This window comes from Athene noctua, chromosome 3 (assembly GCF_965140245.1).
Source record: "Athene noctua chromosome 3, bAthNoc1.hap1.1, whole genome shotgun sequence".
Taxonomy (NCBI): domain Eukaryota; kingdom Metazoa; phylum Chordata; class Aves; order Strigiformes; family Strigidae; genus Athene; species Athene noctua.
In genome coordinates this window covers 25359389-25378132 of record NC_134039.1, presented here as the reverse complement: position 1 = coordinate 25378132, position 18744 = coordinate 25359389, and the positions used below count along the sequence as shown (strand labels likewise).

General features: G+C 39.3%; 1 protein-coding gene across 8 annotated transcripts in view; it reads right to left on the bottom strand.

The window, feature by feature from the left end:
* RASSF8 (Ras association domain family member 8) overlaps positions 1–18744 on the bottom strand; it is a 102955-nt gene that overhangs the window by 77890 nt on the left and 6321 nt on the right. For 6 of the 8 annotated variants that reach the window (XM_074902346.1, XM_074902348.1, XM_074902349.1 and 3 more), the window contains exon 2: positions 11744–11816. The exons of the other annotated variants lie outside the window; for them this stretch is intronic. The gene's annotated coding sequence lies outside the window, so the exon portion shown is untranslated. The remainder of the gene's footprint in view (positions 1–11743; positions 11817–18744) is intronic. 8 annotated transcript variants of the gene reach the window in all.

Below are 18744 nucleotides of genomic sequence, written 5' to 3'. Positions count from 1 at the left end.
ATCCACTGTTAGAGTCTGTGTGTCTGTCCACCAGGACACTATTGCCAGCGCTTTTGAGTGTGCTTCTGGTGCACTCTTCAGGAACTTTCGCTACATCAGGTGTGTGCAGGGGGCCTGATCTGGGTCCATGGGTGACTGCTCATCATTCAGATCACCACAGATCAAACACAGCCAGTTCCCTGAGGTTCTGAATGCCTTTCTCAATGTTGGTCCATTTGCTTAGCTGACAAAGGATATCATCCTTGTAGGGGTGCCTCTCTCTTACACTGAGCAGAAGTCACCTCCAAAGACTAAGGGTTTGAGTCTGTTTCCCTATTGCCCTGTCAATGCCAGCATCCTTGGCCAAAGATCCCAGCTGTTTGGCCTCTCTCCCCTCCATTTCAAAAGCACTGGCTCCATTGTCCCAGCATCGGAGCAGCCAGGTGCAAATCTGCTCGCCTCCCAGGCGGCCGAAATCTTTCAACATATCTCGCAACTCAGTCAGGGGTAGAGATCGGATGATCACCACTGGCCCTTCCTCCTGTTCGCATGCTGGGCCTGGCTCATCCACATCCCCCACTTTGCGAACTGACTCTCTGGTATATTTGGTTTTCTGTATCGGGGCGACTGATACCGGCACTGGCTGTCTCTCTGGCTCAGCTGCTCTCCTGGTGGAGGTGCATAATACTGGCTCTGCCTGTCCCCCTGGCCCAGCTGCTGTATCAGTAAGTTCAATTTCAGATCCTGCAGACCCTTCTTCCTTTTGAGGGCAGTGGGTGGTATTAAAGAGGACACAGTAGGCATGGGAAGTCCCCAGCACATTGCAGTGAGTTGTCTCTCCTGGGTTTTGTCAGGTTGGCGACACACCTTTTTTAAGCACTTGACCAGTTTGTCAGGGCTCTGCATTTGTTCAGGAGTGAAATTCCAAAGCACTAGGGGTGACCACTGACTCAGGTGCTTGCCCATCTCTTCCCACATACCTTGCCACTCATAAGTATCTGACCTCTAGGCAGATTTCTGGGTGGTGCTCTTGTTAGAGAAGTGCCACATGGCCCAAAACAAGATCTGGCAGGCATTCAGAAAGCATTGTGCTGCAAACACACTGTCCTGGATGCTCCAAGGATAGTTAAAACTCTCAAATACTGAGAGGATCTCTTCCCCTGGCTCATCCATAGAGGGAGTGAGACCCTTAACAAAAGCCCAGGCAGCAAACAGGTACTAGCCCACCCCCACACACAGAGATACAAACACATCATAAGCAATCAGTAGCCAGTATAACAAAACAAACCCCTTTACACCTTTTCCACCAAACACCATCACTGGGAACAGACTGGATATAAGGATTAATCCAGCCCCACCATGCAAGCAAGTGGGCCAGCACTGCAAATATTTTCTTATTAAGGAACACAAATGAAAACAGAAAGATTGCACCTAACAGATTTCTCTAACACCCTCTGGTCAGGATCTGTCCCTTTTTTGATCCTAATTTCAACCCTCTCAAGCCCCACGTTGGGTGCCAAAAACACTGTGGTGGTTTAGGCCCTGCTGGGATCAGAGACCACATTGCCATTGTCCCTCCCCCATCCTTGGACCGGTCAGGGCTGGAAGTGAGGCACAAACCCCAGGGTTGAAATAACAGCAGATTTAATACAACAGTGTAACAAATAACAATCTGAACAACAATAGCAATAACAACAACAATAAACAGTAATAACAGTAAACAAGACAAAAGATATACAGAGAAATACTGCAAGACACACAGCCAGCCCACCGTGTGTGCTTCCCCGGACAAAAGCCCACAGGAAATTATTCCCACGCTTGGGACATGGACCTGACGTCAGCATGGTATTCAATAACCCTGCTAAAGCCCACTCCCGACTGCTAGGGAAACAACCCTATCCTACCTGAACCAAGACACCTATGAAGGAGAAGAACAGACTAAGCCGTGATTTGACATCAATATTAAACTCTAAGAATATTTCGCATTAAAAACATAATAGGACACAATACCTCAGAATAGCTATTAAGACACCAAAAGGAAGTATCATTTGGGAAGAGAGGTTGATTCTATTAGCCAACCACATTTCTTAGCCTAAAATAAACCTGGAATTACACACATAGAAGTGTACATTTTCATAAAGGGGTGCAGGGGCTATCTATTAGTTTAAGAAATATGCTCACAAACCAACCACAAATACTATTTTAAGGACTTCAGAATTGGCAGCTTAAGTTTATTAGTTGAAAAGCCAACCAAAAGTTACTTTCATAGCATTGTTTACAGTACAGAAATAGTAAAAACATAAGATTTAGAGCTAAGTCACCAGCACAAAACCAGTTTTTAAACCAATGTGTAAATGAAATAATGTTTTTGTCTTCATTCTTCAAGATCAGAGTTAGAAGTCACCATCTTCTGAAACAAATATAACTACAGGTCTGCCATTACTAACATTTGCATGTGTTCAAGCAAAATTCAAGAGGCATGAAAGAGCTTTATAATTTTTTCTGCTTTCACCAATAGCATAGTACATTAAGTCCTCTAAGTAAAATCAGTTAGAGTCAAGTACAAGTCCCTTTCTACTTTAGGGATAGAATGGCCAAGTATTTATGACCCTGAGCAGCTTGAGTGCTTTCCTTTGCATTAAGCTGTGTCACTTAAGAAGACTATGAGATGCTGCTAGTTTTTTCTGTGCTTGTGATTATTAACAAACTATGATTCTGGGGAAAACATGTATGTTTCTAGTATTAATGTGGTTATTATTTAATGCCATTAAAAGCCATTTGACCAGGATTTGGTATGTGCTAGATAACGGATCAGATCACTCTTCACAGTAATTCAGTTACAATGTAATGCCTTCTTAAAATAATGTAGGCAGGGTGCCTATTGGTAAATAAATTACATCCAAGAATGATGTGGATGAGAATCTTAGCTCTTCCATTCTGGGTGGAGGAGATATAGCTACTTACAGGTATCAACAACTGACTAATAGCAGATTAGTCAGACAACCAGACACCAGATTATCTTATTATGTTTATATGTCTAGATAACAGACAAACATAGTGATATATTACATGGGTGTGGAAAAAAGGAAAAAAATTCGGCACTTCTGTATTTCTGAAGTTGTTTACCTGCATCTTACTTTCTACATACACTAAGCAAAGCTTAAATAACAAAATCCCTGGTAAACATTGCCTGTTATGCTCAAACTGCACGACCATTGTACAACACATACAGAAAACCATTTCCAGTGAGAACAACATTTCTGCTTGTGAGAGGAATGAAACCTCACAAGATTTTCAATCAGTCAGTTATGATACAATTGCACCACACAAGGCTTTTACACCTTACTCATCTTTTCCGCTGTTGTTGATTTTTAAATTTTTTTTTTCTTTGAATCTGTAACCTACATAAGTGGAGAGAGGTCAAGTAATCATGGGAGAACACCACCAGGGGTGAAACAAGCAGTTGAATAATCTTTTCAATGAGATAAGCAGCAGCTGAATAATCACCCAACTGAGCACACAGATATCCTGGCTTGGCCTTTTAAATAACACCTGCTACACACAAAGAAAAGTTGTGCCTAAGTTTGACACCAGCAGGTTGAAAGGATTTTTCTATGTTCCAGCACCTCTTCAAGCAACATTTTAAAGAAGATCATAAGCTCCATTGGGTCACTTACTGATCCTACATTTAGCTGCAGGTAGTTTAGGAGTATTTTCCCCAAGTAAAGTTTTACCTTGTCCAGGCATCTTGAAACTGGTCTTTAGCTTTTTACTGACTGCTGGAACAGAGAACAAAAGCCACTGCCAAGGAATCACTATGGCAACACCTTTCAATCATAAAGTAAACTTTTTAATACATAAACCAAAAAAAACTTTCTTGGCTACACCTAGTCTTTACAGGTAGCAACAGAATTACTCTATTATGGTTACTTTTGACTCTTTTCCCCCCCAACACTCTATCTATGTTCTAAGAAAAATGAATGTCTCTCTTGCTACCAGCTCCCTATCTTATATTGACAAATTCCAACTGAATTCCAGCCATCATATCAGGAGAAGAGTCCCCCACATATTTTAGAATGAACCTGGAACATCCTACCTCAAGAGATAATGGACAAGGCCATCGCAGCAGCAATGCTGCATGTTCCCAAGACAACCCTCTTAAACAAGCCTGCTGTATCGCAAGCACACTGAAATCTGGAATTAAAAAGGGAATCTAGGCAGGAAGACAAATCACCAGAAGATTTCAGCTCATGACAGAAGAGTATGTCCAAATCAAATGATTCTCCCTTTGCAGCCCTGATACTACCTAAATTTACTGACCTCACGATCATTAAAGGAAAAAATATACTCATGAACAAACTGATACTTCTGTCAGATAAAAGAAACCCTAAAATGCACAGAATTAGATTTAAGCTCTTAATTGCAAACATTTTTTTCTTCAATGTGTGGGAGACGTCTTTGCTAAATTAAGATCTCAGGCACTGCTTCAGAACCACCTTACTAGTTTTTTTTTTAAATCAAAATGGCATCTTGCTGTAGCTTATTTACAAAGCTGGAAGGTTTTTTGGTTTTTTTAAAGTACCACTGTTTACCTACCAAATAATTTATCTTCTTCCAAACTGCCACATTACTGCACAAAAAAATGAGCTCTTTTTGCAAGCTTGTTTCTGTTCATACACATCCAGGACAGCCTACATGCCAGTTGTGCTCACAGATACATCACCTACATGGAAAGTCACCTGCCCTGACTGACAACTGAATATTTTAAGCCTCAAATACCTACCTTCAGAGAAAAGGACTTGAAGTTCAGTGAACCTGCTGAAAGCCAAACTGGCATCAGTGTTTCTGGTGAAGCTGGTCTACATGCAAAATCAGGACCCAAACTTACAGAGCTAATAGCCCACACAGGCCACACTATACTACTACTCTACACCGAAGAAAGTGTAAGTAAACACATTCCTGGCTACAATTCTTTAACGTAATGCTGCTTCCCCATACACTCAACATACTTTTAACGTATCATGTTCTTGTCCATTAAAGTGAATTGTAGAAGTTACAGAAATACAGAAGTGACAATCTATCAAGACTGTTGCTTTCAAACAGTAATTGCAGCGATTACAATGCTCCCTGAAGCAGCTCTAAGTGAAAGTGGAACACTGATAAAGTTATGCCTAAGTTATTAGAAAAAAAAGTTTCACCTAACCAGGCAAAGCTTCAAGAACAGAAAAGTTACCTTCTCACAATAGATAACACTTATTGTTAACTTAGTAGCAAAGAGCCATCAGTTCCTTGGTGTCTTCTTCCAGAAAGCTAAGCCTTCACCTACTTCTCCCCCTCTGGGTTTAGCATAGCAATTCTGCCATTACAAACTCAATAAAGACCAAGACTGGAAACTGTTTTGCTGGCAAAAGCATCACCAGAATTTACAAAATTTTCATAATGAGTGGTACAGTTGAGCCCCAGGGTCACTCAGAGTGCAGATTCATTGTCTTTAGGTGTAAATTGGTGCTGCAGCTGATGAATGCACAGCATTCCACAGCTGGTTACAAGGCAAGAGGACACCTGCATTACTGCACAATCAGCTAAGAAAGGAATTGTGTTTGCTTCATAATCTGTAAAACTACACTATAATGAACAAACCACCCCCATCAAGAAAGAAACCATGATCTTATGTACGTGACAATTCAACATCAGATAACCTGGCACAAGCTCTGAACATTAAGATATCTGATTTATAAGCAGTTAAGAGTTAAGCATCTCTCAAATTAAATGCATTAAATAATTTCTAGTTAGAATTTGTCAGTCTCCAGAAAACAGGTAACGCTAATATATGAACACAACTCTTGAAAGATTTAGTGCAAGGGAACAACTTAGTCTCCCCAAAGCCAGTCAGCAGCTGAAGTTGACAACCAAAAGTACTGAACTTTCAGTTTTCATGGAAATGAAATTTGGATCAGTACAGAGATTTCAGAATTTAAATCCAAACACTCTTCACTCCAGGATTAATGTTCCTGGGCAACACAGGCTCAAGAGAGACAGAGATGCCATATACATTAGTGATCTAGTAATTCATCCTTTCATAGAGAGATAGCCATCCCCTTAGAAACCATGCACCATAGTGATCAATTTAGTGGCAGCCAGACACATTTTACAAACATGACAGTATCCCAAAGCTGTGCATTTGAAACAACAGATCGGTTACTAGTTACATGATGGTAATACTCATGAGAACTGCTTTCAAGCCCAACACTGAACCACACTAAAGCAGGAAAGTCATACCATACAACACAACCACGAGGAACGGTAAATGAAAAAAATACCACTTTTATTGATATGACACAGAATAGCACAGCAACAGAAACTATGACATCTTTAAACTGTAAAAATCCATTGTCTTTAGACAAAAAAAAAAAAGGTGTATTTTATCATTACTAACAACTCTTCTGCAGCAGCTGCTGCCCAAGTGCTGAAAGGGAGAATTTGTTGATTACAACTGCAGGATGCTCCCTGGCAGCTAAAACAATTTGCCAATGGTATTTATGGCTCCTGTTCCTTGTGTTTGGCAAAAGCAGAGGAAGAGTAGTATTCTGCAAGTATTTACATTGATTTTGGAACTGATGACAACACACCATCTGCTCTCAGACACTTTGATGCCTCTGCCAACTTCTTCCCTAATGTATTGCTTTCTCCAAGCTTCCCAAGGTTTCTCTAGTTCCTGAACTCTGTTCTTTCACCAGATTTGAAAGGGCCATTTCGAGTTGTGAACAAGAACTTGAGGTATGAACATCTAACCCTATGCCCTAATCATAGATCAGCAGACAAACTGATGTTATTTAAAACTACTCCCCTTCTCAAGACCATCACCTCCAGAAGCCTGAGGATATGGCTGATAGCTTCAACAGAGCTGTCAAAATACCTGAAATAAAAGGGTCTTGAGGCCAATTAGGAGAAGCAGCATTTAAAAAGAACCAAATCAAACTCATTCTTCTACCACAAGCCCAGAAGCCCCATGGAAATGAAGGTTTCACCTAGCATTTAAAAATGCAGGCAAGTAAAGCAATGTCCTCTCTACTGCAAGTAGTGGGCTACCCCACAAAAAGGAAGCGCGATTCTACCTGCAAAACTTGCAGTGTAAATCAAACAGAAGGGTTCAGTTTCCACCTGTTTGCCTGATACCTTTCATACAGAGTTAAACATTTAAAAGAACCAGCAAAAGAAAGAACGATTTGAAAGCCTGAAATTTTTTAAACTTTAAGGCATTTATCAAGGCAGAAGCATACACCAATAACTTTATATAACTTTTATACAATGATCAAGCTACCTTTATGTCATGCATTATGACAAAGTATTCCTAAAAAATGCAACAGTTCATCTTACAGCATCACACAAGCGAAAAAACACCCCCCAAGAGTCACATACAAAACTCTTAAAATCAAATATTTCAATCCACCACAGAAAAATGGATTGCAAGGTCAGAGACTCTTGAAGTGACTATAGCTTCCAGCAGCTCACAGAAGAATAAGTATCATATGTAAACCCTCAAGGGCTGAGATAAACAGCACGAGTCCGCTCATCTGTTTCACTGAAAGTCAGTTAGTGTGAAATGGTGTCCCTAAAAAATAATCCCAACAGGATGAATGCAGAAAATAAATGCTTTAATCCCATTGTATTATCACCAAAATCCAGGATAAAATAACTTATCGACACCAATTTGATGCAGATAAGCAGACACTTCTTTATTGACGGCCGGACGTGTAGGGGAGTGCTCTCACCAACAACACGTGCCGAGCACCAGAATCATACACCTTATATAGAACTTACTCATACATATTCATTAAGTATTCATACATAAACATACAACCTCCAAGAAATCATTAACATATTCTCCTCCTATTTCCGAATCTGCTCAGTAAAGGTTAGAAATGTCTAGAAATGGCTCTGGGGTGTAATGTGAGTAGGTGGTCCATGAGTCAGTGGTCGCGATCTCCCCCTGCCGGAATTACCTTTTACTTAAGGACACAGTTTTCTTGTCAGGTACCCGCAAGCTGTTACGGTTACTGCCCTCAGTTCCCATTAATCCTGGACCTTGACAGCTACTTGCATTCTTCTAGTCCTATGTATGTATTATAAATCAGTTTACAAATCACCTTGTGTTTTGTTACCTAGGTTCTAACCATTCCTACTAGACAATTATGACCAATCCCTTCGGCCTTAGTACAGGGCTGTACAGGGGATTTTAGAGTAGCAGTCGGTTGCTAGATTCAAGATACAATAAATGTAAAATTATTTTTACTAAAATATCTCTTAATTCTATACTTACATTAAAATCAAACACAATTTAATTTCAGTTGATAATAAAATCAGTAACAATATCAGTACACACATGCGTGGATTCATTTACTATTAGGCTCAGTCCAGAGATAACTCGGATCAGCGATGTGCAAGTCAGATTAGATGATCTAAACATTTCTCCTGGCACAACACCTGTCTCAAATTATCTATCTTATGACAACAAGAGAAATAATTTGCCTGTAAACACAATAATCCTGCAAGGGAAAGAATGTTGTTTTCGCATATTCAGCCAGAAGGGAAGGGCAGAAGCATTCACCAAAGCAATTAACGAGAACAATTCATTGAAAGAGCAAACCGTTGAAATTCCTGGCCTAGGGTGAGAAGACAGGTAGCCCTTTTGTCAACTGTGATGACCAGTACTTAGAAATGGCTTCAGATGGATGCAGATACCGAGAGACTTGGGGAACCTGAATTTCACACTTTTTCTGTTTTAGTACACTTGCGTGATGAGCTCATGCACATCAACGTCTCTGCCCTGGAGAAAGCCAAGGTTCATTTCCATGAACATGCGACGTATGAACACATACATGAAGGGGCGTATCGGTAAGCGGTTTGGGAAGTCTGTACACCCTGTGGTACTCAGCCAGCGAGGAATCAGGGGAGGGAACTCGCAGTTGGGAGAAAGGTATATAAACCATTGCACGATGGCTGTTAGGCGCGTCCACCTGGTGGGGCCCCGGTCTTGCAAAAACATAGTAAAGAGTGCTTCACACCGCGTCCTGTCTGAACCGTTGATAACTGGCAACTGAGCGTTTCTCACATCCTTTCTTCTAACAATTTGCTTTTTAATTCTCATTTCACTGACCACCGAAGTAGAAGAAAAAAGCAAGTCATGGCAAGTTAAAAATCAGGTGTCAGCCTTCCTCCACTGCTGCAATTTGTCTTTGTTATTTTTAAAACCCAGGACTACAGTGATAAACCCAGAAAAACCGATGGATTTTAAATAAGCCACCTTCTCTTCCAGGAGCTCTACAACATGTAAGCAACTTACTGCTTCAATTTATAGGTTCTGAAATAAATTAAAAGCTGAAAAAACTTTGAAATTACCAACTTCTTTGCATTTAGACATTAGACTGAGGCTTGCCTTTGTATCAAATAAAAGACCAACTCTGCAGCTACCTCAAATACAGCAGCTTGCTTTGGCAACCTCATTTTTAGGAGATCAGATTTAGCTACTCAGCTTTAATACTCATTTTTGAATTAACCATCTGTTCTGTAACATTTAGACAGACTGACCTAGTAAAGTACAATGTCCGTCTTGGGGTTCTCAGGGCTAGAACACACAGGTATACAGGTCCACAACAGGCAAACTGAGCCCATCAAAATAATAGTCAACCTTCACAGCAAGGAAGTTCTATTTTTGATTTTTTTTACCTAGACTGTGGTTTCATTTTATCTAGTTAGCAAGAGGAACTCAGACCAACACAGCATATACTTTAACCAATTAAGTCGAAGAAGAAACACCTTTAAAAGTCTTTATAACAAAAAAGATTTATTTACAACAGCCATAGGTCAGAGATCCTAATCTAGGCCCTTTTAAGAGTTGACAAAAGTAAAACATGCTGTTCCACTGTTAATTGTCACTGTAAAGGAAGTGCAAAATTCTTACTTGAAAAGACAGTTAGAAAGCACTCCATAGGCAATGATAGGTATTTTTAAAAGTACAGTTGCTGTTAAAGTGTGGAAGCTTCTTTTTCCCTTTTCAAAAGGTATGTACAAGCACACAAATGCTCTGTTATTTAAAGTTACATCAAAAGAACACAGGATTTATATAAGTCAACTAGACAAGCAACAGCTAACACACTTTAATCAATCAAATAACCATCAATTTCCCTTTAAGGGAAACACACCATTGAACCATTTGTTTCAGCAGACTACAAACACAAGTGGCTAAAAAGATGGCCAAAGTATGCTACAGAAACATTGGACAAGCTCAGAGTTGCCAGATCTTTAAACACCCTTTGCCATCTACAGAACTGTTTCCAACAATACCAGTGCACTTCCATGCACATTGCCTTCAATATCATGAATACTATGGTTTGCAGCTAATACTACTACTACAGTAGGCTCTACAAGATCTCGTACTTCCTACTTCCACAGCATGGTCTGTAATAATGGCTTACTGGTCCCAGACAGACATTTAACTGACCTGCAAGACCTTCTTACAAAAGTCGGTACAACTGCTTCTACACCAGCTCTGCCAATGAGCCTACATATCATTGTAAGGCTGGTAGCACTAGTGTACTACAATGTTTATTTCAACTTTAAATGGAAGTATTGCAACTACACATCCCTGTAGACACAGGGCCTATGACTACTAACTCTTCTTTTCCCATCTGACTTCTACAAGAAAATCTCAAAATCAAATCCTGCAATATACCAATACAGAGAATCTGGCAATATACCTATATAGAGCAATTAACATGTTCTCTCCTGTGCACAATAACCTGTGTTCCCTGCACACCAGCCTTCCACAATACAGCTGATGGTATTTGCAAAAGAACTTATCAGTGGCTTCATTTCACCACAGTCTACCTCAACTAGGACCAGGCCACTGACTTTGGAATCAGCATAATTTGTGCATATTGAAGAGTCCCATGCTCAAATTTCAATAGATAGTCACTTTTTGATTATTAATACATTGCTTTCTAGTGAATAAACTAAGGAGCTAAACTATGAGCTTCCAATACACTTGTTTTTAACTGCTTGCTAGCAGTGAATTAAAGGCTTCTCTGTGACAGAGGAGACACAAGTCTAAATACACGAAGGAACACCCACTCTATTCCTTTCACAAAGGAAGTGGTGTGTGAACAAGCAGACCTGAAATTCTGGATCCATTATCAGGCATATATTTTCTCCATATGCACCTTACTCAAGTACACACATACACCAATTAAGAGAAAGATCTCATTGCTCCTTTCCTATAGAAAAGTCTGTATTTTTAACTCTTCATTACAGGTCTCATCAGGTAAATTTATACATCAAATTTTGTCAGAAGTACCCTGAATAAAAGCTTCTTTTCTTCTTAGTCAATACATTTTGCATTATCATCTCTCATGTTCACTATGAGCTTTTTTTAAATTAAATAATTCCTAGGGAATTTCAATATATTATAAATCTATGACAAGTTTCCCTAAAGCAGTTTGGTTGTTTGCTGCATCCAAGTACAGAATCATTATATTCCGTACAACAATTTAGCTTCTGGAAAGCTGACTTACCCTAGAATTTAGAGAAAGGTCACATCAACTTGCCCTACTTCACTTCTTTAAACAAAGATTCTGCAGTGGACAGAAAAATGGATGCAGCTAAAGTCCTAGATGTTCTGCATTTATCCAGTAGAAGTGCTATAAAAGTAAGCAAAAAAAAAAAAGTAATTTAAAAAAATCCCTTAAGAGTGAGGACTTATTTATACCTCTGGTTTAATCGCTGGAAGTATCAGCAAGGCAAACCCATTACAGCTGATGGTGGTTGTGTGGTACAAACACCTGTTAAAGAAAAAGAAAATAAAATTACAAAATTCTTCAGGCTGGAAGGACCCAGCTTCCTGCTCAAACCAAGGCCAACACTATTCAGACCAGGTTGCTTTCACCAGGAAAACTGACTCAAAGGATTAAAATGCCTCCCTAGAAAATGAAAGCCTCTGATTCTTTGCATACAGTCACTAATGATGACACAGTTCAGAGATCATTCACTAATACTAGCCCTAAACCTTGATAATTTTCTTAGTTAAATACCTTTACAGTTAATGAATTTTAGAGCCATAGAATTACTCCAGTTCTCCAAAACATTGAGAGTTTTTCTTAAAGCGCAAAAAGTATCCCCTGTTATTAATGCTTAATACATTTTTAATCAAGCTACGTTCATTTAAAAGTGAGTCATGGGTACATCTGTACACACAGAGTTGTCTCAGAAGGCAACCAGTATTGACTCAAAAAAACCAACTGGGTTTCTCACAGCTTGGGACCAGTGTTTTTAAGCTAAATAAGTCAACTTGAATTCTATATGAATAACCTATACAAATAAATCTGCACATTAGTTTTTAAATGTGAACTGTCACAACTGCATTGCTTCCTCCCAATTCAAGATACAATACAAACCAGTTCCCACAGTCAAACCCAAATAAGCAAACACACAATACCAAACTTACATAAGTGATTTGTTTCACAATATTTGTTTGGGGATGGAGACTCAAATTGACTTGCACCAAAACACTCCACCAACTACATTCCTGATGTTTCAAATAAGCTTCAGCATTTACTGACTGAGTGTAAGAGCATCTCACATGAAGACCAACATACCTATTCTTACATATAACATATTTTTAATAGCACAAGCTGACAAAGTAACATATTTTTACAGGCCTACATAAATCCATACTTTAAGGGTTTTTTTCTCTTTTCAAATAAAATCCCCACATCTGTTAAATGTGTACAAAGCAGCCCATTTCATGTACGGAACCCAGAAGATATAAGTAAGATAAAATAGGTGACTTGAGATATCTGGGAGTTTCAATACTCATTGACCAAAACCTGACAATCTGAAAAAATAAAAAAGAAAGAATCAGCCAGCAGGGTATCAACCTGAGTATTAGCCCATAATCACAAACTGCATCTCCTCTTCCCAGCGTTCTCTTAAGACCAAACCTGAAAAGGCAGGCACCTTGGTACTACACAGTTGTCCAACAGCAGCACAGAAGGTCAGGAGACAGGCTTCTTTCCCAAGAGCTTCCTACAGCATAGGAGACTGCAGAGGGATCCTTGTGCTCCCATTAACAAGTATTAAGGACAAACCCTAGGAAGGATATCTAGTCTAGCCAGTTAAGAATGTTCTACTCCCTTCCTAAAGATGATTCTTCCTTGAAGACTTCCAAGCAACCCATGCTGTTGATGCTCATGCAAAGATTCACCATACATCTTTGCAGTCCTCAGAAAATTCATTCTGGATTAAGGTATCCTCGTCCCTATCAGCAGACTCATGAATAGAAGTCTTAAGCATGTAATAAAATTATAGAAGTTTTAACATAACTGAGAATTGAACAAAAAAACCTGAAATTTACATAAGAGGCAGCAAATGTAGATACAAGTCACCAATTCAGACATATTCAAGCTCTGCCTCAGGTTCACCCATTGTCAAATTGGTCTGAACAAATAAGTACTAGCAGTGCAAATAATACTGTCACAAATTTCAGAGACATGCTTGACCTTCATTTTAGTGAAATTAGGTCACATGAACAAAACACAGAACATATCTCAATACATCCACAGGGTTTAGTGTGAATAATGACTTTGAGATTAACAGAAACCATCTGCATCTCAAGCGGGGTAAAGACTACAAGGTAAACAGTCAGACACCCTAATGATGGGCTCAGCATAGCACAACACAATCTAAAGTTCTTATAAAACTGATGATAAAGAATTTCTCAAAAGATACTCCTATTGATTAGCTACTATACAAATTAAAAAAAAACCAACAAACTAAACAGTAAAAGCAATCTTTTAAAAGTGATCTCTTCTGAAAGTCTGTATTAATTCTCAACATCAGGGATAAATCCATTGCAGAAAATTGTACGACCAAGACAGATTATTTTTTTGTAAGAGGGCTATACAAATGCACAGAACACAACTCCTCACTAGATTTGCACTGGCTTTATGTCTCACTTAAACACCAACTTTATCTGAAAGGACCCATGCTGGGCCATACAGTTTTTTCCATTTTTCTAATTATACTTCAATAAGCACAGGAATGAATTTATTAAAACTGGTTGCGCAAGTCAGTAAGACAGGAAAAAAATAACACAGAGCAAGATTAAAACAGTGGACACAGCAAGATTATTTTGACATTCCATCAGGCATAAGAACACACAAACCCTCATAAAAAGCTCTGTATACTCAACAGCATTAGAGCACTGGTCATTACAGTTACTGTTTTGTAGGAAAAGCTAAAGTAGGAGTTGCAGGAGAAATGTACAAGTAGCCAGTAGTTTATTCACCACGCAGAGTCTAGATACCAACTCCTAGATTACACATTACATTCATACTTAGCAACTACTAGAATCAACAATGTAAGCTAACAATTCACCACTACCTCCGAAACCAATTAACAAGCTTTTAATGTATAAATGCTAACTCTTCTAGTTAGCACTTTTGACATAGCTAGATCCACTTAAAAAATGAACCTTTCTTTTGACACTTGTTCCTTAAGAGGCCATTCACATTAAGTTCTGTTGTCAAGTATGACAGAGGAACATAAAGGTTTAGATTTCTCTTTCCTTAAGCTTCTTGCCCACAGAGGGCTGATGTTTATTTATGTGCATGCTGTTATCCTATTCAAGGTGCTACGTAAATCAGGTTAGCTTAATGTCTTTTATAGATGTTTCCCCTGACTTCTGTGACAGCCACAACACAAATGCAGTTACTAACAGTTATAGTGGCTCATAGGTGCCACCTTGTTTGACCATCATAACTTTCTCTTCGCATCTTCTTAATAGCATGCTGCTGTTATGTATTTTAGAATACTGACAGAGGTAGTCACACTGACACACAATCAAATACTTGTTCACCAAGTAGGACTTCATTACATCTACATCTTGCCGGGATTGCCAACAGTCTTCCTGACTTGGGATGGGACTGTTGGGTTAAGGTTTAATTAATCATCTGGTAACAATACCTTTTACTTTTTCATGAAAAAAGCCACTGAGAAATAATGGTTGGATATCCAAAGGAAGTTTACCCTGTAATCTTGTACTAAGATTTGTACTATGAATGAAGGATCTCAGATAGCTTCCTTCTTAATATTGAAATCAAGACAGAGAGATTCTCATCTGCCCAGTACTTGAAATACCAGCAAGTTAGAAGAGGCTCAGCAATACTGCTATACATCATGACATCAAAGTTTTTATGATCAGTACTAGGGATTCAAATAATACCATCCATTGATGTAAAAAACAGCCTTTTTTCTTTTTTTCATGAGATCTCAGTTTCAGATGGTGTCCAAGCTTCCATTAGCTCCATTTCCTAACTGCAGGGCTCAGAAGCCAACCTCTTCTTGTAAGCCACAGAGCTGAAACAGGAATCCCACATGGGCTTGGGACTCCACAAGAGCCATGGTACATGAGGGAAGCATTGTGTATTCACAGAAGCCCACCTACCCATGTTGCTCTATTGAGCAATAGGATCCCTTCTCAAAACAGAGATGATGAGAAATATCCTATCAGATGGAGAGCTGGGAAGCCATTATGCATCTTTTTAATGTCAGAGGACATTTTACAGCAGGAATGTAGGGAGGACTTTTCAGATACTAAAGCACAATCTTCTGGTTTCATTTTGTACTCCATTACAGCATAACTGCCTACCACATGCTTTACATCCATGTAAGAAAAAGAAGGCTGTTCTTAAAAATGATGTATACATTGAATGCTACCCTCATTCATATGAGTAAAACCAAAGATAATAGAGGCTAGTTCGAAATGCTGTCTTCTGAAGTAAAATACACTTTGTCCAAAGTCCAGGGGTCATCATGGACTATTCAAGTAAATCATGGTCAGAAAGCATACAGATTTCTAATTATTTAGGCTTTTGCATATGCATTTAGAATGACAAGCACAAAGAGCACTACAAAATTGTTAAAAATATCCTCGCAGCATATATTTAAATAAATCCAGCCATCACCTTCTCTGCTACACACAATTACAACAATTTTTTTTTTTTTTTTACAAAAGTTGAAGATTTAAGTCTTTTAAAACAAAATAATATAGTCTAGAAGTGACAGAGCATTTCTCAAGCAGTTAGGAAGCTATAAGCCTAAGATAGAATGAAATGGCAAATGTACTTTGCTATGTCACATTCTTATCTTATAGCATGTAAATACATTTTAAAAGTCATTAACATTTTTTACACAAAATAAAGCTTGAACTTATGTGCCCTTGCTGTAGTAGTGGTGTATGGTCAGGGAGGGAAACATAGGGCTCTTACAATAGGTAATATTGGTATACTGTAATATGGAAATAACAGCCACTGCAGTTTCTTACCCTCTGCTGAGTACAGATCTTTTAATCATGAAAAGTAGTGTACATAAATATTTACCTGCTATAGGCATTTTAGTATTAAGAATCAAGCTAAAAAAAACCCCAAACAAATAAGGCATCTGACTGTTCTGCACATCTGTAATGGTTAATGTTTCTAAGAAGCTCCTTGAAAAATAATCAAAGCTAAAGAGCAAAGGGAAAAGCAGCAGATAAATGAAACTAAGAATCTTGTCAAAAAAGATAAAAATGTGGTTAGAGGCCAGTAAAGGACAAGGGGACGGAGGGGAAGAATTCTAGAAAATTCCTGATTGGGGTTTTCTGTAAGGGTAAAGCAGAGAGCTGCCAGCAACCAACCCACTATCTTCCAGGGAGCCAGGGGACAGACAACTGACAGGATGTCAGGATCACAACAGGACATGCTGTGCTCCATGTAAGTTAAACTCAACACCTTGACAAGAAGACAGTAGTACAAGTGTCCTCCCTGCTCCAAACATCTCGGCAGCAGAGGAATTGGAGGAATGCCTCTATCTGCAGCTGTGAGATATGAAGAGAAAGTCCCAGTATCTTTCTCTTCCATCAAAAAGCAAATGCTGTGCTGCAACCAAAGGAATACCTAGAAAACACTAGCTCATGTACAAGTATCTAGGAAGCCTTAGGCAGAACAGAAAGTGGCTGTGCTGTCAGACATATGGAGTACACAACAATTCATTAATTGAATGTGTTAATAGAATGACAAGCGGGTGGAGCAGGAAACTGGCAACATCAGATTGAGGAAGAGCCCCATATTTTAAAAGGCACACTGCAAATTCAACATCTGGCAAGTCAGACCAGGAGAAGACACTATGGACTACAGAGACACCCACAGCAGACTACACAGGCAGGTGGCCTCTGAGGGGACACTGGTCTGGAAGGCCACAGATCCGCACTGCGTTTCCAGCTCTGCCCTGCCATGCCCTGCGGGCAGGTCATGTCAACATTCTCACCAGCTATCCATTCCAGCCATGACAGGAGGGCAGAGCATCTCTTGCCAAGCACTGGCTCAGGGCCTAATAGCAAAGCTCAGGATCTCATTCAAAGCCTTCAAATACTGTGGTAACAAATAGCTGCTGATGAGGTGTTTTGCAATGCATCACAAACAGAAGACTGGCAAATTCTAAGAGACTAAACACCCAAAACCCCTTCTGTCTTGCTAAGAGTTTAAGTAAAACAAAAACTTGAGTACTTTTAAAAGTGTGATTCTTGGCTGTTGGTGAGAGCCCAGCTCCCTCCCACCCCAGGTAGAAAAGATGAGCCTTTTCCCTTAGCTTCTGCTACAGAACACTTGTGTGCTGAACTTCTGTTTGCCAACAGCAAACTCACAACGAAGTCTTCACCTGCAGCACCTATCACCTCCTGAAAGTATGTTCCCTTTATCTTTTAGCCTCACCTGCAGGGACCACAAGTTCCTCTACTTAAGTAAAAACACAAAGGAGGCAAGTAGTCAGCAGCAGGCCTAAGGTAGAATATTATCTTAATTCTCGAGTTACAAAGTCAGACTGAGTTTTCTTGCTTCAGATCACCCTTGCAGATGTCCATCCTACTTGTATTAAAAGGCATCTAAAGAGAGCTCTCCAGTCTCACACAGAATAGCTTAAACCCATGTATCACTGCTGTATTCTACAGCAAGTTGGTTGCCTTTTCGTAAGTTCCTGGGAAACAAGGCAGCAGTCACATACCATATTTGTTATGTCAACTTTGTACATATTTCATTTTGTCACCTCCTTAAGTCTTCCATTCTTGGAAGAAAAAAGCCCAAATGCTTTTTGTTACGTCTCAGTTTGAAACAAATGCTAAAATCACAGAACATGAGGTAAGCAGATAAACTGGTAAGCCAATACAGGAATTGTAGTAAAAGAACACTGGTACTAAGACAGAAAATGACTTTTCTATTCAGACTGTCCTGTAAATTCTTGTTAATTCAGTCATTCTCTGACAGATCTTGTTCACTAGAATGAGTTCTAAGATTTTACTATGCTATTTATCAACTCCCTAAAAAAAAAATAATCAATGTGCCCTTGTATGATAAATAGCTTTTGTTATCTCTTTGGAGTATCAGGTTACCAATTCCAATCCCATTAACAGCATGAAAGCACTGCATTGTATTCAGCGACTGTTCTTTGTTAGTCCTGTTGCTCATCAGTGCAGAGTCTACTACTTGAAATACACAGTCTCAAACACACAGCTTATTCATTAGAAGTTTCTGACCTTGCTCCCAAAGAAACCAGTGCAAAGGTTTTGACTGACTTGGAGGCATAAATGAAGCCCAAAGCAAGGGCACGTACACACACAACACGGAGGGAGCTGTAAGAATAAGTAAGAATGTGTTTTAAAAACAACCCACATAATCACTT